Raw genomic sequence first — 27,049 nt, forward strand, 5'->3', positions numbered from 1 at the left:
AGAAGAACCTATGTGAAAATAGCAACATTAATATTTTGTGGTTCTATGTGTTTGCAGAATATGTGACTACACTGATTTCTTACCTGCATTCCCTGCAGCTTCATCAGTTGGCTGTGGCCTGTCTGTGGCGCGTCTCTGGCGTACTGTTGAAAAATTACACAAAACATTATGACCATACTTTTAAAACTCATTGTTATCTGAAAATCATTATTGTAATGTAAACATCTCGCACCTAATGTTAAGTTAACTATTTTATGTTTAAGCTATTCTGGATTAATTAATTGGGTGTGTATTCTTAAATTAAGATGATGTTGCACTAAATAATCCAGAAACATAGTTTAATTCGACACAATATATTGCAGATAATTTTAATATAAAATTTCACACAAACAACATAAAAACCATAATAAAAAATCCAACAATTTATTGAAAAAGTAAAAAAAAAAAAAAAGGCCATTTGAAAACACAGATAGGGACAAGCAAAATCTAGGATTATGTATTATAACTACACATACCAGCATGCACTGCAACAGATTTCACATTCAATAATAGCAAAACTCTGGCAATGCATGATGGGCCTTGTAGTTTTGAAACACATTTACAGCTACAGGTTGCACAGGCCTGCACGACATTACCAACACAATGTTTGCATATTTACAAACACCGTAACAATTAGCAGCATTATCATTGTAAAAATAACAAGAGCCAAAAATATTTAAAATACAACTCACCATCCTGCCTTGGACGGTCCGAATCCCGGACATGAGTCGCTGACACCACTTCTGCAGGAATAAGTGACCGCACAGGCTCCTCCCAATCACGAAAAGTGGCACGGAAAGGGTGTCCACCCCCGGTTTGGCGGGCTGATTTGGCCTCCTTGGCCATCTTGGCCTTGACACGGCGCTTGATATCATAAAACCTTTTTCTACACGTGTCCTCAGTCCGCCTCACCACACCCTCACTATTGACTGCAGCAATAACTTTTCCCCACAGGACCGACTTCCTACGTGAGGACACCTTGGCAGCATCCTGCCCAAACAATTGGCGATGATGCCTCATCAGCTCCCGCACCAAAGCCATGTTTTCAGCATAGCTGAACTTCACATTGCGCCCAGTCTTGGTAGTGGTGCGTGGCTGCGGAGCCACAGCACCATCACTATCACTGGAGAACGCTGCAACAGGCACCCCCTCCTCCTCCTCCTCACTAACCTCCTCCCTCTCACTAACCTCCTCCACCTCACTCACCTCCTCCCTCTCACTAACCTCCTCCACCACACTGACCTCTGACTGAGACATAATCCCCACAAACTACACAAAACACTGAGAAAAAAAAACAGAAAACACACTCCTCCACTACCACTACACACCACACACACAACACACACACACACACTCACTCACAAACAATGACAATAGACTTGAAAAAAAAAACAATGACAAAAAAGTAGACAAACTTCGAAAAAACTACACAAGTATGACAAGACTACTTACACACACAGTACAGCACTCAACAATCGCAAAACTCCGCTCCAAATCCCCCAAAAACTCCTCCAAACTCACCAACTCCTAATACACCTTCCTCTCTCCTCTCCACTAGCTAAACCCACGAGGTGCGGACGGTTTGGGGCGTTTTTATAGTAATGTGCACAGACACTCCTCCATCACGAATACAACCAATCACGGACGAGTGACAAAAACAAAACTTAGTAAAAAAACGCGGCCGGAAACGGAAAAACACTGCCGTAACAGACATGTGACGCAGTCGTAAAAAAACACTAAGAACACGGCCGCAAAACAACAAAATCGGCCGCATTACACATCAAAAAAACACGAATGACATCGACATCGGACAACACTAAAAATACAATTACGACAGCTTAGTAAATTAGTCGTAATCAATTCAAAAAGTTGCAGTTTTACACTTTCGATGCCATTCGTGATGATTCGCTCTCCAAATCGGTAACAATACGAATCTTAGTAAATTTACCCCAATGAATCTCGGCCGGATCTGAGAGATCCGTGCTGGGCTTCATTGTGCACCTTGGAAAAAAAAAAAAAATGTTTAAACTTAAAAAAAAAATGCGTGGGGTCCCCCCTCCTAAACCAAACCAGCCTCGGGCTCTTTGAACTGGCCCTGGTTGCAAAAATATGGGGAAAAAATTTGCACTTTTTAGTAAATTCCCGATTTCTACCAAATTGCAGGCGTATTTGACTGATGGTGTATTGATTCGTGATTTTTTACGAGGACTTCCAAAATATTACGAATGCCCTCATCACTGCCATGATTTTTGCTTAGTAAATTACCGAGATGACACTTTGAAGAAAAAACGGCATCTCGGTCAAAATCGGGACCTTAGTAAATATACCCCAATGTGTAAAAAGGGGGACTGGCTGCAGCAATGTGTAAAAAGGGGTCTTGGCTACCGCAATGGGTAAACAGGGGTCCTGGCTGCCGCAATGTGTAAAAAGGGGTCCTGGCTGCCGCAATGTGTAAACAGGGGGACTGGCTGCCATATGTGTAAAAAGGGGGACTGGCTGCCGCAATGTGTAAAAAGGGGGCCTGGCTGCCGCAATGTGTAAAAAGGGGGACTGTCTGCTGTAATGTGTAAAAAGGGGGACGCTGTCTGCTGTAATGTATAAAAGGGGCTCTACCTGGTGTAGTGGCACTACTGTGCAGCGTAATTTGAATAATGTAGACTACTGTGCACCGTAGTATGAATTGCTATTATTTTGTGGCCACGCCCCTTCCCCGTGAAGCCACGCCCCTATAAATTTTTTCGCGCCTACGGCGCGCACTGCCCCTATCTTACATGGGGGGGGGGGGCGCCACTGTCGTTTCTTGCACACAGTGCTAAAATGCCTAGTTACGGCACTGCCTTCACTATACTGTATACTGTGACACAGTACAGTGCATACTTCCTATTATGTAACAGTATAGTGCCTTCATGTTCATATAATGCCAAACTATAGTGCCTTCACTTTATACTGTGCCACATTACAGTGCCCAATTTCATATTACGTATGTAACACTATAGTGCCCTCCTGTTCATTTTATATTCACATAAAAATCCCACCTCCACCAGTTATGACATCTGCTTTTATTATAATTATTTTAATGCAGGTAAAATCATTATTTATTTAGTAACTGTAGACTAATATCTATTATAAGCACAGATATGCCCATTAAAAAAAATGTTACTTGATACTGATATTTACTAACCTACACATGGCTCATAACAGTGGGCCTAATTCTGAGTTGATCACAGCATCAAATTTGTTAGCAGTTGGGCAAAACCATGTGCACTGCAGGGGGGGCAGATATAACATGTGCAGAGAGAGTTAGATTTGGGTGTGGCGTGTTCAAACTGAAATCTAAATTGCAGTGTAAAAATAAAGCAGCCAGTATTTACCCTGCACAGAAACAAAATAACCCACCCAAATCTAACTCTCTCTGCAAATGTTACATCTGCCCCCCCCTGCAGTGCACATGGTTTTGCCCAATTGCTAACAAACTTGCTGCTGCGATCAACTCAGAATTACCCTCTGTATCCCAAACATATATAGTGTTCAGCTAGGTATACACCTATACAATCGTACAATTCCCAAACCATTCATGAGATATCTTAAGAGTGTGTATGCATACATGATCATGTTTTTTTCAGACGAAAACTGATTGCCTCTAAAGATCTGGTTTTATGGGCATTCCTGATATTTATAAGATGTCATAGTACAATGTCGGACAAACCAGAAGTATGTATGCATTAAAGAACATTTTGCCCAGTACATCTGCTGCTGCTCCTGCAGTCATGACCTAATCAGCAGATGGTTTCAAGAGATGAGTAACACAGATCTCATGGTAGATTGCAATAGCGTGTACGCATCAATCTGCCTATGCATCTGGACTTTTAATCGGAAGTGTTATTGTAAAAAGAATTGCATCTCAAGTATGGCTGTATAAGTGTGTACCTAGCATTAGCTGCTTGGTGAGTACTGTTGAAAGGTACAACATTTTCATCCATCTTTTGTCCTTGTTCATTTTAGGTATTGAATAGGTGTCTGTCACCGCCAGCTGGTTGCTTATACTATATATGATCTGCTTTGGAGACATGATTTAACATTTGAGGGGCATTAATATACTGTATACTCTCGTAGTACTTTAAAAGTGACTTTCTTCAGCAGTATATAGCATGTGGCGTTCCACAGGGATGCCTCTTGTTGCCATTACTATTTATTTAGCAATTAAACCTTTGTCTTGGCAATTAGATGGAGCCAAAAGTTTTTCAGTAGCATCTTCTGAGATGCAGAATATAGTACTTCAAAGATCTGGCCCTCACTTTTTTTATTTGTTTCTGTAACATATCAGGCCTGAAAGGTGATTAGCCAATTGCCAATGTTCCGGATGGATCCAGTATGTATTACAGATGGGATGCCGGCTGTCAGTATACGGACAGCGGTATCCCATCTGTCAAAATACCAGCAGCGATTCTCCTTGCAGGCTCGCTGCACTTGCCATGTGGAGAGCTTTGCTCACCATAGATTTTACTCCCACTCGGTTGGTGGTGTGGACCAAGTGGGAATTATGGGCGGGTGTCGGTATTCCACCCATTGGTAAAATGCCAGCTGTCAGGATTCTGGCGTCAGTCTCCTGAACACCGGAATCCTGACAGCTGGAATTTTGACTGCATCCCTTCTGGATATCTATCTTCCTCTGGGATTGTTTACTCTACTTTTCCTTTTGGCTTAAAAAATAGAGCGCTTTGCTACTTAGAAATGCAAATATCTGCTACTTAGCTAGTCTTATATCAGACATTATATATTGCCCAAAGTTTTTGAATCTTGATCAACATTATTGTAAGAAAAGTCCTACTTACTCATGCATTGTGTTTCTTCAGTCTGGCCTGATAGGATAAAAAAAAAAGACATAAATAGGATTCAGTGTCTAGTTTTACAGTTCATTAGGTGGGGATGCGGTCGGGATGCCGGTAGTAAAAATCCCGGCATTGGAATCCAGACATGTGGACACAAGACCGGCGTTGGAATCCAGACATCTGTTTGAAATGTCGACACTGGAATCCCAACAGCCAGCATTCCGATCATAAGTATGTTGGGGACCATTATGGTTAGGTCGCACGGGGGTGTGTGTGTGTCAGCTTTAGACACTATGGGGATTAGGGTTAGGCTGCGGGGAGTGGGGGGGGGTTAGGGTTAGGCTACAGGGAGGGAGGGTTGGTGGGAAGGGTAAGTATACTTAATGAACCCATTGGGATTCTCACCATTGGGATGCCGCTGTCGGTCTTCTGACCACCAGCATCTGGAACGCCGGTCTCGTGTATGTATTCCATTAGGGAGCATCACTCACATAACATTAACAAAGTCACATTTTGCAATACACAGAATTAATTCAATCAATATGGACACATTAAGAGATCCCAATTATCAAAGTAACAATGTCGCTATTCCTCTTGGTAGATCCTTGCCAGAGAGGACCTTCAAATAAACAAAACTACACCAAGAGAGCGCTGATAGTGTGGTATTTTGTACTAAATGAAGTAAATATCACACACTACAGTAAATCTGCTTATTGAAGAAGGCTTTAGAATTTGCTTATCTGATAAACCTTGGCACGTCTGTCAGAAATCATCACTGGGAACGCTCTCCTCCGGGGGTGCATTGCAAACTGAAATTACACCATCTATTTCTGTTTTCGATTAACAACCCAGACAGAGGCCAACATGTAATGGACTCCAATTTGCTGGTCCTGGCACAATTGCAGCAATTTAGCTGCTAGATTTAATGAGGCAATTATACAATAAAGACATTAAAGTCTTCTGGCGCCTTCTCTTGTTATCACACTATTATTTTTTCCTTATGTGCATGTAAAGAGAGGAGGGAATGTAATATAACATAGTAACTTCAATGAAAAAATGAAGCACCATTAGTGACTGCACACAGAGATCCTTTAGAAGTGGGAGCTATGACCTCCTCCAATATGAAAGGATATACAATAAGTTCCCAAATTCCCAACAGAATCAGAGAAAAAAAATGTGACTTCTTATTTTTCTGCATTGGTAATATCCATGCATGTGCACAGGAGACTGGTATTGTATTACATTGTATTAAATTATAAGATTTTTACAGAGTAATCTCCACCTCTATGCTGATCAAATTGGTGATTTTCTAATATTGTTGCGGTCTGTAGGTTTTTTTACAGACCGCAACACCATGTTGAGACATGATAGCTTTCATCCCCCAGCAACAGTTAAAGGCCTCCCTTATTCCCAGTTCCTACGCGTATGTAGAGTAAATAGTGATAGGAACGAGATGTTAATACAGTTGGATGAGATGGAACAGAGATTCCTCCAGAGAGGATATCCCTTGAGATTGTTGAGAGCAGCCAGAGCGAAAGCTGTAGACAAAAATAGAGAGGACCTATTACAACTAGCCAAGGTAAGGGACATGTCCAAAGTTATTCCATGGGTCAATGAGGTTTCAACAAGAAGTGAGGGCATTAAACAGAAGGTGAGAAAATTATGGCCAATGGTCACTTCTGACCCGGATTTAAAAATTTTCCAGGACAAAAGACTAAAAGACTAAAGGCGCTGGCGGGGAGACCGAAAGGAGGAGGGGGGTAAGTGTGTATTTAAGTTTCACTGTTGCACTGTGTATTTGTCCTGAAGATGGGGAGGTGGTCCCCGAAACGTTGACCTCACGAATATAAGTTTTTCACTGATTTCAAAGCCTCTGAGTGCCGCCTTTCATTTTTTCAAGTTGTGTGTGTATATATATATATATATATATATATATATATTTATATATTTTTTTGTTTGCTGTCAAATTACTCTCTGTGACTGCAGATACTTGAGGACCCCCATAAAAGGGGATTTATATCAAATTGTCTCTGTGATTTCTGACCCAGAAATACAGATGTGTCCTCTTACATCTTTGCTCTGTGCGCTACAAATCACATTACATATAACGCATGAGTGCCGTGTGACTTGGTACCGTCGAACGTATTTTGGCATTTTTTTCTGTGAAAATGCATCTTAGGGGTATATTCAATTGAAGTCGGATCCTCTCCCACGGAATTATTCAATGCCGGCCGTTTCCAACCAGCATTCCGACAATGCAGATTCGACTTACAAGTTGAATCTGTATCAGCGGCAACCTGTTGAAAACAGCCACGTTTTCAGCAAAAACACGTGGATCGGCGAGTAACTCACCGATCCACTTGTTTTCAACAGTCAAAAATGTCACTTTCATTGAATAGGTCGGATGCATATTCAACCTAAAAACTGTTGAAAAGTGACATTTTTCTGACTGTCGAATAAAACCCGCACCAATTGAATACCCCTCTTAGATGCAAAGTAATGTACTAGGACACACAAGCTGCTTCTGCTGATTAAAATTATAGGCAGCATGCCTATATTGTGTGACTGCAACTGTATTTGCATACAAAATGCTATGCTACAATGCTTTCATGGAAAACACTGTAATATGGCATTTCAGATGCAGATAGAGCCAATCTGTCTCCACTCATAGTTCACATCTTGTATTTTACTTCTTCCTTTTTCATCTTTATGGATACTGCTGCCAAGATGCAGAAAAATAGACCTATTTGTTGACTAACAGAATCAGGATATAATATCACTATTCTTTTATCTTCAGTCTGCAGTTTGGTGGATGTTGAAGATGACAAAATTTTCATTGGACATTGTATCAAACGTTGTGCAGGATATGTTTACCATATTGTATATGCTCGTTGTTGCAAGAATGATCATGAGTAAATGATAATCTTCATTAAAATTTGGTGGTCAAATGATACATTATATATATATATATATATATATATATATATATATATATATATATATATATAGTTTCCTGCCACTGAACATCACACAATGAAGCCTAGGGACACAACACTTGTAACAGAATTTGTTCTTTCTGGTCGTTCCTCTGACCCAAACCTTAAGCTTCCTCTCTTTCTCCTCTGTTTATCAGTGTACTTGGTAACATTGTTGGGTAATCTTATGATCATTGTGATAATCAGAGTGACTCCAGGCCTGCAAACACCAATGTACTTTTTCCTCATGAATTTATCCTTTGTAGACATATTCTATTCATCAACTATTACACCCAACATTATGGCCAACATTCTCTCTGTAAACAAGACAATTTCCATCACTGACTGCTTGTGCAACACAAATGTTTTTTTTTCATTGACTTGGCAAGCTCCGAAGGGATATTACTTGCTGTGATGGCCTGTGACCGATACACAGCCATATGTAAGCCTTTGTATTATACAACACTTATCAGCAAAGCAAGATGTTTTCAACTCGTTTGCTCAGTTTACACTGCAGGATTTCTCAACTCATTAATACATACATATTTTGCATTTACCTTACCATTCTGTGGGTCAAATCATATAAATCATTTCTATATTTCCCCATCTTAAAGCTGTCCTGCAAAGATACATTCCTTAATGAGCTTTTCGCATTTGTTTTTGCTGGCTCTATTTTAGTGGGCTCTTTCTTATGTATACTGATATCATATGCCCATATTTTATTACCATTAGTTAGGATTGGCTCTTCTAGAGGTTGGCACAAATCTCTTTCCACCTGTAGCTCTCACTTTACTTGTGTAGCCTTGCTATACAGTGATCACACCAATGTTGAATCCCATGATCTTCAGCCTGAGAAACCAAGATGTAAAACAAGCTGTGTCAAAGCTGAGATTCACTAGTATTTGTTGATTTTTAAATGCATTTTTATTTAGTTTGTCACAAAAAATAAGCACTAAAAAAGTTAAAAAAAAAAAGTAAATGTAGTCAAGCCACAAACAGGTGAAGCCATCAATTACAATTATTGTATGGAAGAGACTCATCTGAAAAATTTCTACTTAGATTACAGTGAAAGCTCTACCTGTAGAAAGATGTGAGATGGAGAAGTGGGAGGGGAAGGAATGGAGTTGTCACAACAGGCAGGCCAATTTCACAGATACAATAACTAAATCTGAAAATTGCCACCAGTGACTTATGGTTACCTCAGCACGTGTGGTTAATGAAAACCCGGTTACTGCCATCAGCAGAGGAACCCCAAAACATCAATGTATGGACACCAGACAGTCCTCTGCAGCTTTCTGCATCCAAAAATGTTAATGGCAAACTCACTTAAGGTATGTAGCTTGGGCTGCACAGGCTCACAGATTCATCAAGAGACACAGATAATATGTTAGAATAAATTACATTTTAATTTGAACAAAATCATCCAAGGTATGGTTATAAAATGACAAATATGGAGAGACATAAAGTTCATAAATCTCTGAAAAATAATAGGAGATATTAATTCAGAAGCCTAACGCACTTGAACTTAGGATCCTGATGTTGGGAATTGCACAGTTTATCTTATCGATTCACCTTCAGCCGCAGCTTAACCCCATGAGAATGAACACTGACCCTTGAGTGAGAAGAGTCTATAAACTTTCAAAGCTGTCCTCCTCCCACCACCTTTGTGTGTTTTAATCAGCTCAATGCTGGACACTGGACATGTCAGGGATCATGGGCTTTCTCAATATAGCTGTCTTGCAATAGATTGGGGAGGGCGGGACAGAAATGACATTCTCCTTATGGTGAAATTGTATTATTTTATTACTACTTCTAGCTCTTGTGACCTGGCCTGGTTTGTGGAGGAAGGATGCACTTTCGCACCCCCAAACATTTATGACTGGTACATTTCTCCTCCCATTTTATTGCTGGGGACTGGATAAGAGACCCTTTATCTAATTTGCTGGCTCCAAGAGCCATCAATTCTTTTCCCAGGTTTGTGCATACCTAAGGTCATTTATAGGACACATGCTATTGATTAATCTAGGTGAAATTAAACCATTTCTTTACATGTTCTGATACAAGATACAATTCTCATATTGCTGCCTGCATGTAAATGTCACATCTCAGTCACAGAAGTGTTAGTTTATGATAGAGAAATAGGTGAAAGGAAACTGCTAGTGTCAAGTGTAAGAAAATTATTTAATTCTCCTACAGGTTTAGCATGAGGCCTCATTCTGTGAAATTAAGGGAGAGCAAACTATATGTTGAAAAAATTGTTGTGGCATTCATGAAGACTACAGGTGATGTACTCAAAGTGATACATTATGTCTGCCAAATAAAATTACTCAGAATGGTGGACAAGGGAGGTTCTGGGAAAATCTGAAGTAATGTATTGACATTTACAGAACATCTCTAATATTTAATTTCAGCAACTTTTGAAATTGTTCAATGAAAAAAAAATAAACTAATATGTCACATAAGGATGCACTAAGATGTCTAAATATTCATGTTAATATTATCACTTGCTCAATATCAGTATTTTTGGTCATGCACTAATATGTACAGTAGCAAACAATTACAGTAAATAAATTGCTAACATTTCTGTAAACCGAGAGGAATGTATTAGATGTTCATAGTAATGACAATATGTGTTTTTAGTAAAAATGTTATTGCACCTCTAAGAAGGTAATGAACGAAAGTGTTCACAGACAACTATGGAAATGGTCAAGGATATTATGGAAAATCAGTTTATAAGTTGCCTAAAACTGAATTTACCAATTATATTTTTTCTAGTTTCAAATATTTTATTGAAACAATATTGTTTACACTGTGTTATATAGAAAGTAAAATAGCAGAAACATAGTATTAATATTGTGCAAAAACTCGACTTGAGCAAATGGTTAGCACCAATGGCAGCTGCAAGGTAGGGCTACAGCCCAGTCCAAAACTAAAACAGGGGAATCAGACAATACAACATTCCCGAAAACTGCCCAACATCGATGGGAGTAAGCCAGGTGCTCCACAGTCATGGCTCACCTCTTTTAGTTTTGAACTGTGCTGCAGCCAAACCATTGCAACTGCCAGTGGTTAGCACACACTTTCTTTAACAAAGTGCAGCCCCCCCCCTCGCCCGTAAAATCTGTCACACCTTATATGTCTCCTAGTTGGAGACTGTGGTGTACATACAGTAAGTAGTTTCTCATGGTAGGCACTATCTCTGCTAATCAGACACAGGTCAGGATGTCCCAGGGGCTGGTGCTTCTGCACCCAGCTACTGCCAACTGGGCCACAGTTAACAGAGAGAGTTCTTTCAGTGGAAAGTCACTCCTTTATCTTGCCATCTACCTCCGGCTTCTCTGGCCTGCAGCTCAGGGCCGCCATCAGGGGGATACTGGGGGCACAGTTGTCTCGGGCCCAGCTCTCTGACAGAGGGTGGAGGGCCTGGGCTGCTCATGCCACTATCCACCTGCCTCCTTACCCCTGCCACTGTTTGTCCCTGTCGGTACACGTCGGTCCCCATCCGCCAGCAGCAATCTATTGAAAATGTCCCTCCCAGAATGGTCGCCACCTCAGAGGAGATAGTTATTAAAGATACTAGAGGAGGCCTGCTATAGTATCATTGATAACTGTCTCCTCTGAGGTGGTGCCCATTTTGGGAGGGATTTTTTTAATAGTCTAGAGCAGGCAGGGGTGAACAGTGGCCCCCGCCGGAATGGAAGAACCACTCGGTGGTGGCAGCAGTGATCTGGGGGTGGACCCCTTACAACAAACAGAACCCCCGACAAAAAGCAGGTACTGGGTTTATATGTGTGTGCATACTATGGTGAAAAGGGCATTACTGTGCGGTGCATAACTGTGGGGGCATAATAGGGTGTTAGGTGCATTACTGGGGGACTTAATCTGGTGTTGCTCCATATGTGCATTTTAAAAAAAATATATATTTATTTTTATTTCATTATATATATATATATATATATATATATATATAGAAGTAATTCCAGTTTCCTGGGGGGCACTCTCCTTTAAACATCATCACATGAAGCTTCTTTAATCCATAAAGGCTTTATTTGGTCACATAATTGGCTTTATTCAGTCGACGTTTCGGCTCTACAAGTGGAGCCTTTCTCAAGACAAGCCTTATAAATAATTCTATGTTGAAAATAGTCACAACTAGAGTAAATATAACTCAAAAAAATAGCAACAATATAGCACTGAGGATGGATCCGTGGTTACTCCAATATAGTTAACTTCACACAATAGAAATATCCTGGATGACTATCCAAATAGTGGCACTTTGCACAGTGGAGCCTCCCTAAGGATCACGAATCAACATCCAGTCAGTATGGCTGCCTCATGTTGCTATTTTTTTGAGTTATATTTACTCTAGTTGTGACTATTTTCAACATAGAATTATTTATAAGGCTTGTCTTGAGAAAGGCTCCACTTGTAGAGCCGAAACGTCGACTGAATAAAGCCAATTATGTGACCAAATAAAGCCTTTATGGATTAAAGAAGCTTCATGTGATGATGTTTAAAGGAGAGTGCCCCCCAGGAAACTGGAATTACTTCTATATACGTTGATCTACCAAGATTGTGTGGATTCTACTGGGTGCACCCCACAGCTGATTATTTACGGACGCGAGTGCAGGACCTCCATGGATATATATATATATATATATATATATATATATACAGGTCGAGTCTCCCTTATCCAAAATGCTTGGGACCAGAGGTATTTTGGATATCGGATTTTTCCTAAATCTAAGCACAGAATGCATTTATGTTTCATATACACCTTATACACACAGCCTGAAGCTCATTTTAGCCAATATTTTTTATAACTTTGTACATTAAACAAAGTGTGTCTACATTCACACAATTCATTTATGTTTCATATACACCTTATAAACACAGCCTGAAGGTCATTTAATACAATATTTTTAATAACTTTGTGTATTAAACAAAGTTTGTGTACATTAAGTCATCAAAAAACAAAGGTTTCACTATCTCACTCTCACTCAAAAAAGTCTGTATTTCGGAATATTCCGTATTTCGGAATATTTGGATATGGGATACTCAACCTGTATATATATATTTATTTATATAGTTTTTTTTTAAATATTTATTTGTTTGTTTGTTTGTTTGAGGGGGGCTGCCTATTTTTTCAGTCCCAGGCCCCACAATTTCTGATGGCAGCCCTGGTACAGCTGATGTAGTCTTTAGAAGCAGATGTTTATGCACATGCACACGTCTTTTCATCTTTATGCACATGTGCTGGTCCCAGTGCCTAGCATATCCATTTCTCATGCGCAGTGGATCTGGCAGGTACTGCAGCACAGGCACCTCCATCAGTACTGCACCACCAGCAGCGCTATTGACCATCTGATTGGCAGCACATACAGCCCCCTCATTAAAAAGGTAAGAAGTTACCACTGTTTGTTACTGTCTTAGTAACATCTATAATTGCACTATAGTATTTAAAAATAATAATAGTAATAATAATAATAATAAAATTATATATGTAAGGTAATGTTTATTAAACAGATCACAAAGTAAAAACATCTGAACTACAAAATGTAAGCACATGCAGACACTACTAATAAACAAATATTAACAAGAGAAGTGTTCCAATTTTGTAAGAAGAAAATTAAACAGTATGACAACACTCTCAATAGCAACAACAATACTAACCATCTGAGAAGAAAAAAAGGGAGAAAAGACCAAAATAATGTAGAACTGAGGGGAAGGACCTCAGGTAGTGATAACAACAATAGGGCCAATTCAGGGAGTCAGCTGTGAAACGGGGTTAAAGCATTCTGGGTGGACAGCCAGGGGCCCCAAATTTTACTGAATGACTTAGAGGAATTATTAATTATACCAGACATTTATTCCATTTTGTGGATGTACCATATCCATGATAGGGTAGACAGCATAGGTGATGGTGTAGGCTTTTTAGTCGACAGTGATCTGGCACGTCATGGCTGAGCCAACATGCCGTAACAGCTTATTTTAGTATCTAGAAAGGGTGGGAAGGTTTAGAGGAAAAAGGAAAAATTTAGGATCACAAGGGATGGCCACATAGAATAGGTACGAGAGAAGGATGGTAACTCTGACATAATGCCGAGATCTGTGGGCAAGTCCAACATATATGTAAGGTACCTTCCTCAGAGCATCATCTCCAACACCTATCCGAAGTGTCAGGAAACATGGTTTTTAACTGAGAAGGTACCTAATACCAATGGTATAGAAGTGTACATACATTTTCTTTAATTTTGACACAAATCAAGCTAGAAACAACATTGTCCCAGATTTCTGACCACTCCTCAGGGTCAAAACTGAATCCCAAGTCTGATTCCCATGCTAGCTTATGGGAACCCCGTGTTTGGGTTGTTTCCTCAAGCAGCATATATCCAATTATAAATGTGAAAGCCCTCACTCACTGACTAACTGACTGACTCATCACTAATATTATCTTACTTACCAATATGTTAGGAAGCAGAAATGTAACATAGGCATTCTTCAGGTGGGAAATAGGAAAAGTACATATTCGAATTTTAATAAACCTCCCCTAAGGGGATGAAAAGGGAATTTAAATAATTATGTTATTACCAATGTGTGGCTTGCGGTGCATGAACGATAACACCCAAATGGACAATCGGATCAAAACTTGGATTGCACCTCCAGTGGGTAGAATTTCATAAACTACAAAAATGGTCCTGTCACTTTTTACTACATCTGCTATGGGTGCTCCTCTGGTAATGCCAAGAACCATGGATTAAGTTTTACTTTGATTAAGATATCTGAAATTTTTAACACTAATTTATATTTACAATCGTGACAATCAGAAACTCCTGTGCCAAGAACGGGTAGAACAGATAGTATCCTATAAATTAAGCCTCGGGTTGAGGTTCATCTACAACAAATATATTCAAAGGAAGATAAAGGCTGCCCTATTAATACAGGTTTGATCCTGTAGGGAAGGTGCTGAATTTGCAAAAAACAAAAAAATTCTATTGGTGGGATTGCTCTTTCTCCTGATTGTCCAAAAATTGGAGGAAATTAACATCGGCAGTGATATCATTTAAATACAAAATATTCCCTGCCCTCCAAGTATTGAAAAATTATTTACACATACCCCACAATGTAATGCAATAGGACGCACAAGCAGCTTCTGTTGATTAAAATAATATGCAGCATCCCTATATTCTGTGTGTGAATATGAATGTATTTGTATACAAAATGCTATGCAACATTTCATTTCGGATGTAGATAGAGCCGCTATTACACATATAATATAGGCATGCTGCATATAATTTTAATCAGCAGAGGCTACTAATGCGTCCTGTTGCATTACATTGCATCTATGATGCATTTTTGCGGCAAAAGATACAAAAAAAGATGCTTTGTGCTACTGAGTCCCACCACAGCATGGCGTGACTTGAATGGCTGTTTAGTGTGACTGCAGCTAGGATATAAGAGGACACATCTGTATGTGAAAGATTGAGAAAGTAATAATCCAACCCCACCTCCTTTACAGTTACCAGGCCTTGAGGTGTGTCTGAAGTTGAGACCACCATGTGACAGTGTGTAGGGGAGGCCGTGTCCAATTGTGTGAGCCATGTTTCTGTTATAGTCAGCAGATTGACGTTGTTAGATATGAAGAGGTCATGTATGGATGTTAATTTATTACAAACAGCGTGCATTCCATAAGGCACATTTTAATGTTTTGGAGAGTACTGAGAGACATGTGATGTTTAAGAGGTTGGATGGATTTCTTTATTGCTGCAAATCAGGTGGATGTGAGTGGGGTAAGTGGTTGGGCCCCGGATTTGGTGAAATGTCACCAGCTACTTGTAACCCTGGGTCACTTTCACTTAACTGTGATTCTTCCTAGGCCAGGGGGATATCCTGATAGTATTGGTATCCTAGCAATTGTGCTTCCACCCAAGCCTCAGATGAATGTGGACTCACTGAAGTGAACTTTAGAACACTTCACAAGATGAATGTCAACTTTAATTACTTATACCACCTTTTCCTAATATGGTATTCTGATCTTCTAACTTTCCAGTTCACATTTATTCAGCATATTGAATATACAGTATAGTCAACAATTGAAACAAAGGATCATATTTTTATTAGGCTGGAACTCAGCTTTTCCTCAGATCCTGGAATTACCTTTCTCACAGAAAGAGGGCGACAGTGTTTCCAGATGTTACTTACACAACTTTACGTTTCACACCAAGAAGGTTACTAATTTTTAATAACTGAGATATTGATCTTTAAAACAGTGACAATGTTGCGAACTTGCCATAGGGAATGCTTTTTTAAAAGAAGAGGAAATGTGACTATTTAGCAAATAAACCCTTTAAAGTATACTCCTTACAAGTATCACAGGAACCTATTAAGGTCTGCCTTAATAATCAGGACCCACCTTAGTATCCTTCTCTAAAGTAGGTGATTATTCCATAATATTATATATTTATTCCATTATTATACCAACTTAGATCACACACCACTACTTCAAATTTAACATAAATATACTTGTGTACTATGTAAAATGTTCCTTAAACAGTACAGATACTGATAAGATACATTTTACCTCACAACTATGATGACAATGGAGGTAACATACTGTATATAACCATTAGTCAGGTTGAGTGCACTCAAATGACAATTACAAGCCCGGGCTTGGTTCTATTGCTTTCAATAGATAATAAATGATTGCAGTTCCGGTGTCCAATATACTTTAACTATTAAAGTTTACTGCAACTAAAGATGGCAGAGGAAGAGTAGTATGACTAAGAAATTGATGGTAGAAGGATCCAGTTGTGGTTAGAGTTACTGATATCCTGCTGACATTGAATCAGTTATCTGTTACTGTCCCAAATAAATCTATAATTACTCCACTGGTGAATTAGAAAATATTACAGGTGGTGTGCTTATTGCAATTATCACAGATGTTATGTGCAGACTATGCTTCAGGGCTATTATAGGTGCTAAAAGTCGAATAGTGGTCTTCCAGTTAGTAGTTGAGGAACTACACTGTTTCAGGGTGGTGCAGGGGTTCCTCAGGAATGAAAAGAATAAAGCTCACTGGCACCTCTGTCCTGTATAGTCTTTTTCCCCTCTTTCAATATAGGTCTATAAGATATGGTTGGGGTAGCTGTGCAGCTGGGTATTGAAATGCTGCAGGTATGTGCTCTATGTGGGTCATTCAGATCTGATTGCTGGGCTGCATTTTTTGCTGTCTTGTATTCAGATAGTCACTGCCTACAGGGTGAGTGTATTTTCGCTTTGCGAGTGTGTGATCGCATGTGTAGCTGAGCTGCTACAAATCAGTTTGTGCAGTCTCTGCGCAGCCCAGGACTTACTCTTCCAGTGCGATTGAATCCTGCTGATCGGGGCCAGAGCGGACATCAGACACCCTGCCTGAAAACACTTGAGCTCGCCTGTGTTGTTTTCCGGACACTATCTGAAAATGGTCATTTGCCACCCATAAATGGCCTCTTCCTGTTAATCGCCTTGCGTACGCCCATGCAAATTGATCCTTCGCACCATCCCGTCGCTCACCGTCGATGCCTGTTGTAGCTGTCCGACGCGCCTGCGCATTGTGGTGCATATGCATGTGCAGTTATTATCTGATCACCCGCTGTGTGAAAACACATAGCAGCGATCAGATCTGAATGACCCCCTATATCTCCTCTGATAGCTCTCCCTGGTTTGCAGCTTTAACTCAAGGGATAATGCCGTTACTACTGTGACACACTGTGGGTGCTTCAGGCATGATGCCCTGTCACAATGGTCAGTACCTGCTTTCCTTAGCGAGTCCCTCCTGGCTCCCCCAACTCTGGGCATCTGTCAGATGCCGCATACCTCCTCTATGATGACCTCTGTCCTCTCACACATATCTCTCTCACCAAACCTGTGGATGCTCCTTCACCTCAGGTCATTACCTCAGGAGCTGCCCCCCCCCTTTCCCCTCAAAAGATGTAGGGGAGCCAGCAGGACTCTGCTAGTCCAGTCAGTTATCTCACACTCCACTGTTCCTGTCCATGACTCAGTGCTATGTATATGGAATTCCTCAGATCACCCCAAAGTCAGCTGCAGAATAGACACATGATCCTTTCACTGATCATTAAGACTGCATTAACTCTAAATACATCTTTACACACACAATTATTATTTACAAAATTAAAATCTATTTTACAGAAACCAACGATAATTACTGCCAAAAGGGCGTTACAAAATAGAGGCAGGAGAGAGATAAATACAGTTGTTGGAGGCTTGTGAATGTTTTTTTTTATGGTAACCGGTTGTGGATGTTATTGTCAAAGTAGACAGATAAGTAAAAATCTCATGAGTGTTAATAAGATATATATATATATCAGAAGGGTCTGGAATAAATCTAAAAGTATGTTCGTCAACAATAAGTTTATTCTACCTAGCCGAGGTATAAAGTGACCTGACCACTCATGAAGGTTTTAATTTGGTCCAGGATGCTGGGGAAGTTGGCTTGAAATAATTGATGGTGCTAATGAGTTATGCTGCACCCGGAGAGTATTCACAGCGCTTCACTTTTTCCACATTTTATTAAGTTACAGCGTTATTCCAAAATGGAATAAATACATTTTTCCCCTCGCAATTATATACACACTGGGGGTCATTCCGAGTTGATCGCTAGCTGCCGTTGTTCGCAGCGTAGCAATCAGGCTAAAAATCGGCATTTTTGCGCATGCGTATGGGCCGCAGTGCGCACGTGCAACATACTTTCACAAAAAACTATGCAGTTTCACACAAGGTCTAGCGACGGTTTTCAGTCGCACTGCTGATCGTTGAATGATTGACAGGAAGTGGGTGTTTCTGGATGGTAACTGGCCGTTTTCCGGGAGTGTGCTAAAAAACGCAAGCGTATCAGGTAAAAATGCAGGCGTGCCTGGGGAAACAGGGGAGTGGCTGGTCGAACGCAGGGCGTGTTTGTGACGTCAAAGCAGGAATTAAACAGACTGAAGTGATCGCAAGGAAGGAGTAGGTCTGCATTACTTTGAAACTGCTTGAAAAATATCAGCACTAATCTGCTAACCTTTCGTTCGCACTTCTGCTAAGCTACACTCCCAGAGGGCGGCGGTTTAGCGTTTGCACTGCTGCTAAAAGCAGCTAGCGAGCGATCAACTCGGAATGAGGGCCAATATCTCATAATGACAACGTGAAAATTTTTTTTTGTGATTTTTGCAATTTTTTTAAAAATAAATAACTAAGAAATCACATAAGTACATAAGTATTCACAGCCTGTGCCATGAATCTCAAAAATGAGCTCAGGTGCATCCTGTTTCCACTGATCATACTTGAGATGTTCCTACAGCTTAATTGAAGTCCACCTATGGTAAATTCAGTTGATTGGACATATGTCTATATAAGGTCCCACACTTGACAGTGTATGTCTAAGCATAAACCAAGCATGAAGTCAAAGGAATTGTCTATAGACCTCCGAGACAGGATTGTCTGGAGGCACAAATCTGGGGAAGGGTACAGAAAAATATCTGCAGCTTTGAAGGTCCCAATGAGCACAGTGGCCTCTAACATCCCTAAATGGAAGAAGTTCAGAACCAGCAGGACTCTTCCTAGAGCTGGCCGGCAATATTAACTGAGTGATCAGGGGAGAAGGGCCCTGGTCAGGGAGATGACCATGTACCCGATGGTCACTCTGTCAGAGCTACATCATTGCTCTGTGGAGAGAGGAGAATCTTCCAGAAGGACAACCATCTTTGCAGCTATCCACCAATCAGGCTTGTATGGTAGAGTAGCCAGACGGAAGCCACTCCTTAGTAAAAAACACATGGCAGCCCGTCTGGATTTTGCCAAAATGCACCTGAAGGACTCTCAGACCATGAGAAACAAAATAATCTGGTCTGATTAGACAAAGATAGAACTCTTTGGCGTGAATGCCAGGCATCATGTTTGGAGGAAACCAGGCACCGCTCATCACCAGGCCAATACCATCCCTACAGTGAAGCATGGTGGTGGCAGGAATATGCTGTGGGGATGATTTTCAGTGGAAGTAACTGGGAGACTAATCAGGATAGAGGGAAAGATGAATGCAGCAATGTATAGAGACATCCTTGATGAAAACCTGCTCCAAAGCACTCTTGACCCTAGACTGGAGCAACAGTTCATCTCTCAGCAGGACAACGACCCCACTCTTGTTCCATTTCTATACTTTTGTTCTGCTCTTAGTGTTCCCACTTTTTTTGCTAATCTTCTACTCTTTCCGTTTGTGCATTTTTGCAAAGGCAGGTTGTCGTTATATATGTGGGGGACTATTTATGTAATGTAGCAGCAAGAAGGAATGATTAATTTAATATTTAGTCTGTTTTAATTAAAGGTGAGAGCTAATAATGTAATGTGGACCTGATAGGGACTATTGAAAATTTTTTGCTGCTCATAATGTAAAATGGGTCTGTATTTAATGTGGAGGTAATTTAATGGCATGTCAAATTGGGGGAAAGGAAACAAATATGAGTGCTATTGCTTTTATGTCTGCCGGGCCTGGTTGTGGATAGGAATTCCTATAATGTTAACTCCATCACTGCAAAGGACGAATGGAGCTCATCCTCCAGATATACAGCTAGACTGAGAGATTAGCCCCACTCACCCTTTATAGCTAAAGGGGCTAAATGTAAAAATAAAAACTTTTTTCCGTTGCCCAACTGGTAGCCGTGTGGTGGGGTTTTTGGAAGCTGCCAGCCTGAATATTCAGAGGTATCAGCGCATGTATACACACCAATGTCACTTTTCTAACAGAAAGAAAAATGAGTGAATGAAAAATATGGGCAGAGGGATTCTATGTCCCTCTTTCTCCCCAACCCCACCACTCCTTGTATAAAAAAGGAGAGTCCACTCTTTCAAACTATGTACCCCCATGGAGATTATTGCCTATGGAGATATCATTAGTCCAGGGATGGGTGCAGGTCTCCCCACAACTAGTATCAATAAAATTAGGGGCACCCATTTCAGAAAGAGAAGGGGGTTCTTTGAAATCATGGATCCCCTTAGTACTTTTTGACTGGTGATCACCTATAACAATGTTACCATGGATTAATGAAAATGTATGTGTTCTGTTTGTGTGCCCTCTCATCTAATAGTGACACTGGCAATTTTGTGATTACTCATATTTGAAAGAGGTGACTCCCCTATTTCATATTATGTAGGCTGCTTAGCTGCGTTTGATGGTGATCACCAGACACTATAGCCCAGCACTACAGAAAAAAAGCGTTTTCATAGATGGGGAAGGGCACATTTTTACCTGTCTCCCCATACACTTGCTCACACACAGTGTGCCGCGAGATGGGGGAGCGGGTGCTCTTTACCCGGCCAGGGCATGTTGGAGGTGCCTGCTGTGTGCAGTGCTGGGGAGAGAGGCAGCAGTCAGCCAGTCCTCTCTCCCCTTATGTTATTGCACTTGGCGCCGCCGATTCCTCCTCCGCCACTGCCGCCCACCATTCACTGCCCACCGCATAGGAGACTGCTCCCCCCCCCCACAAAATGAGGGCGATTCCCCCCCCCCCCACAGTCTCACTGCTTGCCTTCCACAGATGGGGGGGGGGGGGGGGATCGCCCTCATTTTGTGTCAAATAAAACAATTGTCTCTTATAAGGGCCTGATTCATTAAGCATTGCAAAATGCAAAGTTGCTCATAGTAGCTTTGCAGTTGCAGTCCTTAGCATTCCACATGCAGAAGGAGGTGCATACTACCTTCTGCTTTCTCAGCCTTGCTGAGACAGTGCGGCTTCCCAGGCCAAGGTAACTGCATCTTGCGATGCAGGTCATGGTCTCGCCACTCCCGGAAATGCAGTAAGGATCGCATTAGCGATCCTTTCTAAATTAGCACCTTCATGCAGTATGGTAAACTTTGTTGGGGTACTATATTCTTCTTGCACATAGAAAGCCTTTAAATGAAAACCGCAAAAAAGGAATAAAAAAAAATAATTTCATTTTATTTTCATTTTATTTCAAGTGCAGATATTTTGATCAAAGCCTACACATAGGGGCAAATTTAGTAAGGTGGGAGATTTTTAGAGCTGGTGATGTGTCTCGTAGCAACCAGATTCTATTATCTTCTAGAAGCATCTAGATAACTGTTATGCTGAATATGATTGATTGCCATGGCAACATCCCCAGTTCTAAAAAAAACTCCCACCTCAGTAAATTTACCCGATAGAATCCTGCTTTTTATTATTTTGGAAAGGAGTATAGTTGTTGAAACAAGAATCACAAAGTACATTATTTCTGGTGTTTATAAGACAAAATAAATTATGTTTGCTTTTGATTCCCTTTCTTTACATTTCAATAAAAAAACTTGTGTGGCCATTTGGGTTCATTATCTATTTGACATGTTAGAATTAGTAAAAGACTCAAAATACAAAGGGGTTATCATATTAGCCGCAAAAACTTTGGAACATGAAAAATGTTTTTTTGTTTTGTTTTGTTTTCTACAGATAGTTTTTGCCGATTTATTAGGGGGATAGCCAAATAAACCCTATTTTTTCCATCTTAAAAATTGTTTTTTTTTTCCAAAAACTCAAATTATATACGAAAAGTTGCTGACCTTTCCGCAATCGGGGGGGAAAAGGGCTTCTTATAGTGGAAACAAAATCCCCAATAAGTGCCAGCATCGGGGCTAATAGGATAGCCACCGGCAAGGTAATTAGCTACAGTAATTTAACATGGCTAATAGGATACCACCCAAAGTCTTCTGAAAAAAAACATGGTATAATTTGTGTGGGTACCACATATAATAAAATCTTTAATATTGATGCTGAAATGTAATGAGAGCTAATGGCTGAAATGGCCTCCGCACAATGGTGAGAAAACATTCACCAGCAAAGGGATTAAATCATTACTTGGCTTTATAGTAGCACTAGAAGAATACCTATTTATTTTCCATAAAGGGCTTTCACATTACAGAACAGTTTTTAACACCAGCAGCAGCCAATAGTGAAAATTAACAGATAATACAAAGAAGTCAACTGCACTGGTTCTTGTGGAACAATCACGATTTTGGAGACCTACCCCTCAAAGCAGGTTATTTTCTGGACTGCAGAAATAGTCAGGAGATATTTTCTGCTTCAAACTAAACTCCCAATCCACCCTTTGGGTCAGATGTAATGGCTTGCGAGATGGCCAGAGCTCTGAGACTTCAACCGAACTCGTATGTTTCTTTAAAGCAGCAAATGTCTATAAGGCAAAACTAACCAGGTTTTGCCTTGTAAACGTTTGCTGCTTTAAAAAAAATTATGAGTTCGGCTAAAGCAGGGCCGAAACTAGGATTTTTGACACCCGGGGCAAGACAGTAATTTGGACACACACACACACGCACGCACGCACGCACGCACGCACGCACACACACACACACACACACACACACACACACACTTTGGAACCATGTCAAAAACACAGGAATCAACAGTTGTCAAAGTGACAACCAGCATCGTCAGGGTGCATCCAGTACACATTCTCTAGGAAAATGGATAGGAACACAAGAAAACTAACATGCACCTCAGATACAGTATTATGGGGGACTCTGACTGTCCAGCTGCTGTAGGACTACAAAGCCCAGTATGCCAGTAATGACCTACAACCAATTAGAGAGGAGAAGTACCAACCTTCTGGGGAGGAACACACACAATGTGGGTTATTCTGGCTGCAGAGAGGAGTCCCTAGGACGGGCTGTGTTATATACCTGATATAAGCCATGCAGTCACTGTATTACACACCCTGGGGGGGGGGTGACTATAACTGCTGTAGGACTACAAAGCCCTGCATGCAGGTTGGGACCTAGGACCACACTTTGGGAGGCAGCAGCTGTCCTGGCGTATAGAGACCTCACTTCAGTGCCCAGACTAATTGTTGGCTGCTACTGCTTCCTCTCGCCATGTCCCCCTCTGGTGGAGCTGCCATGCAGCAAAGGGTGCAGACACAGTTTACAGAAGTACAGGAGTGTGTGTATTGCCAACCCCACCCCATTCATAATTGTTCTAGTTGACGGGTGTCTGGGGGGGGGGTTGGTTTCCCAGGAGTCCACATTGGTGGTATTGGGGAGTGGGGACCTGCAGTGAGGGTACTAGGACCCTGCAGTAAATAGTTTCTTAGGACCCTGTCCTCCTCTGCTGGAAGAGGGAGGAGCTGGGGAACAGGCCTGGGGGAAGACATCACTTATACAGGCACATGAGTGTGTGAGCGGCCATGGACCAGCACTTGGGAAATGAGAGGGGATTGGAGAGTCCTTGGTCACCACCCCTGCCTCATTCATTAGCGTTCTACTTGCAGGAAAGGGGGCGTTTCGTTGGTGGTGCTGGGGAGCGGGTAACTACAGTGAGAGTTCTTGGACCCGGCAGAAGGTAGCCCCTTAGGGCTGAGAGGAAGGAGTGGAGGCAGAGTACCCTACTCTGCACCCTTTCAGATTCTGCACCCGGGGCGCATGCCCCCTTAGCCCCTCCCTAGTTGCGGCCATGGCTAGAGTCTCAGAGCTCCGGCTGTCAATCCATTGCAAGCCATTACATCCGGCCCTTAGTGTCTGATAGAGGAGTCAGAACATACTGTAGTTGCCTACCCTCCTTGATCCTGCATTTGAGTCCCATTTGAAACTCTTATCTCCTGCTGCACTGCAGTATAAATCAAATTTCCCAATTCTTTGCTGCAGCCAAGGGCATACTACCATAGGTGCTGGCAGTGCAGCTGCTATAGGGCCCAAGGCTGAGAGGGGCCCACCCTCCCTGTCAAAGTTACGTTTGTTATATACATTTTTCACTATTGGGTGGTACATAGGGGTCCTTTCAAACTTTTTCCTTGGGGCTTGCAATATATCTAGGTATGCCCCCGGACCTGCTGATTGTAGTGTGGTATAAAATGAACTGGAGGGCACTTTAATGTTCTATACTATGAACCAGGGCACTGTAATGAGGCACAATATGAACAGGGAATACTATATATCATAATATGAATTGGGGGTACAGTGCGGCATGATGTGTACTGGCAGCTCTGAAATGTGACATAGGGTGAACTTAAGCCCTACTGAGATTCATAAAATAAACTAGGGCACTACTTTGGGGCATAACATTAAATAAGGCTCTACTAGGCTTCAGAAAAGGAACTAGGGCACTATTATAGAGCATTAAATTAGCAACTGCTGCAGAGAAGTGTCTCTCTAGAAACATTGCGACGGGGGCCTCTTCAAAATGTTTCTATGTGGCCCACAAAGTTCTGGCTATGCCCCTGACTGCAGCCCAGGTTCCACTAAATTAATATCTGGACAATGATAGTGATTTGCTGCAGTCACTAGCCTGACTTCTGTCCAGGCTCATCAGACTCTGCTGTCTGACTCTCTCTAATCTTTGTCTTCTTATCTCAGGGTCTGCTGCTGCTAGTGTGTGCGTGAGTTGCGGAATGTTTTATTAGTCACAGACAGAAAAATCTGGCACTTATAAGTATAATTTCTATCAGAACCTATACAAATGAGTGACATAGTCTCCCAAATATAAAATGTATGAGATAAATAGCAGCATTAGAATCTAGAGAGAACAAAATGTATCACCTACTCACTCACTTGGTAACAGTTTTAACAATTTATTAAATAATGTAACTGGTGAAAACCACATTAGTCAGGAAAATAATGATATATAATTGCAGTCCTCTCCTTCAGTGAAAAGAATTAAGAGCTGCAATAGTTTATATGCCGATAGTAAATGTATAATACCTCAGAATTGAAAACACAGTTGATAGTCAGCAGGAGACTCAGATTTTACCTTCATGGAGAAGGGGTATGCTCCTGAATAGATGGAATGTACTTGAACAGCAGCAATAGAATCTCAGAAATGAAACATTTGGAAGTCAGCAGGAAACCCAGATTGCACCTTGATGGAGAAAAGGTATGTTCTGAATGAATGTAATGTTCCTGAATAGATGGAATGAATGTATGTTCCGTTATGCCTCCAGCAATTGTTAAGTACAGGAGCCATGCTATTATTTGCCTGACAAATTTGCTGCTTAAAGAGAATACAACGTATGTTTTTAATTTGGTTTTCACCAGTTACATTGTTTAAAAAATTGTTGCACATTTTACCAAGCGAGTAAATGATACATTTTGTTCTCTCTAGATTCTATTGCTACTATTTATTCTGAAAGTTTTATTAGTGATTTTTAGTTAAACACACAAAAAGGACAATACAAAAAAAGTTTTAAAATTAGTTGTTTTTTAACCAAAGGATGATCAATAAAGTAAGAATTCACTCAAGGCCAAATGAAATTTGACATTTATTTCATAGGCATCACATTTATCATGTATATTGTGCTGTGTGAGAAGAAAATAATATCATAGCGAATAGATGCAAATGAGAATCCATAATTGCAGGCAGCAACGTTAGTATCAATAATTGCAGAATTTCTCAAAATATATTGCCACTGATATTATGCAGAAATATTTAGCAACAAACATTTAAGCTTAGGCATGTCCATGTGTGGAGCTACAGTTCATACGACATTTGAGTGGAGCATGACAAGCCCCTTCAATGGCATTCCATGCTTTATGCACCACATTCTACTACAGACTATAATCTCCCTGAAACTAGTTTTCAAAAGTAGGCAAGTATGAGTCATAATGTGACACAACAGCAGCTTGCATTGCTCTCTATGATGTGAGTGGTCTGATTAGATCATCAGTGGGAGTCACTCACACTTAACACAAAGTTTCTTCCAGAGGCAGCCAATCAGAAGTACTGTATTATTCTTTTATAAAAGTTTCTTCCAGATAAAGCCAATCAGAAGTACTGTATTATTCTTTTATATTGATACAGAATCGCCATGTCTGCATTTAATAATGAAAATAATTAATATCGATCTTCCCTGAGATAGATATTAGTTTTTGCACATGCTCATCTAAGGAGCTTGAGAAAATTGTGCATGTGCAGTTAAAAAAAGAAAATAGTTAAAAGCCAACAAATGATTCAATTTAGTCTTCACATGTCATGTATGTGGGTAGGTATTCTTCCCTTGTCATGTATGTTGGTGCCTCATCACTATTTTTACATACAGACCCTCTACGTAAGTGTCCTTTTGTATACAACAACACTGTGGATTATTAATGATGATGTAAATATGATTTCTATACAGAGTTTGGGGGAGATGTATAAAAGCTTGCAGATATATAAAGTGGAGAGAGAGATAGAGGCAGAG

General features: G+C 40.7%; 1 protein-coding gene and 1 pseudogene across 1 annotated transcript in view; both read left to right on the forward strand.

Moving 5' to 3' along the window:
• Window positions 1-27,049, forward strand: part of LOC134932152 (proto-oncogene Mas-like) — a 240,962-nt gene that overhangs the window by 83,172 nt on the left and 130,741 nt on the right. The gene's annotated exons all lie outside the window — the stretch shown is intronic.
• LOC134934555 (olfactory receptor 5I1-like) lies at window positions 7,902-8,752 on the forward strand (annotated as a pseudogene).

Source organism: Pseudophryne corroboree, chromosome 6 (genome assembly GCF_028390025.1).
Source record: "Pseudophryne corroboree isolate aPseCor3 chromosome 6, aPseCor3.hap2, whole genome shotgun sequence".
Classification (NCBI taxonomy): Eukaryota; Metazoa; Chordata; class Amphibia; order Anura; family Myobatrachidae; genus Pseudophryne; species Pseudophryne corroboree.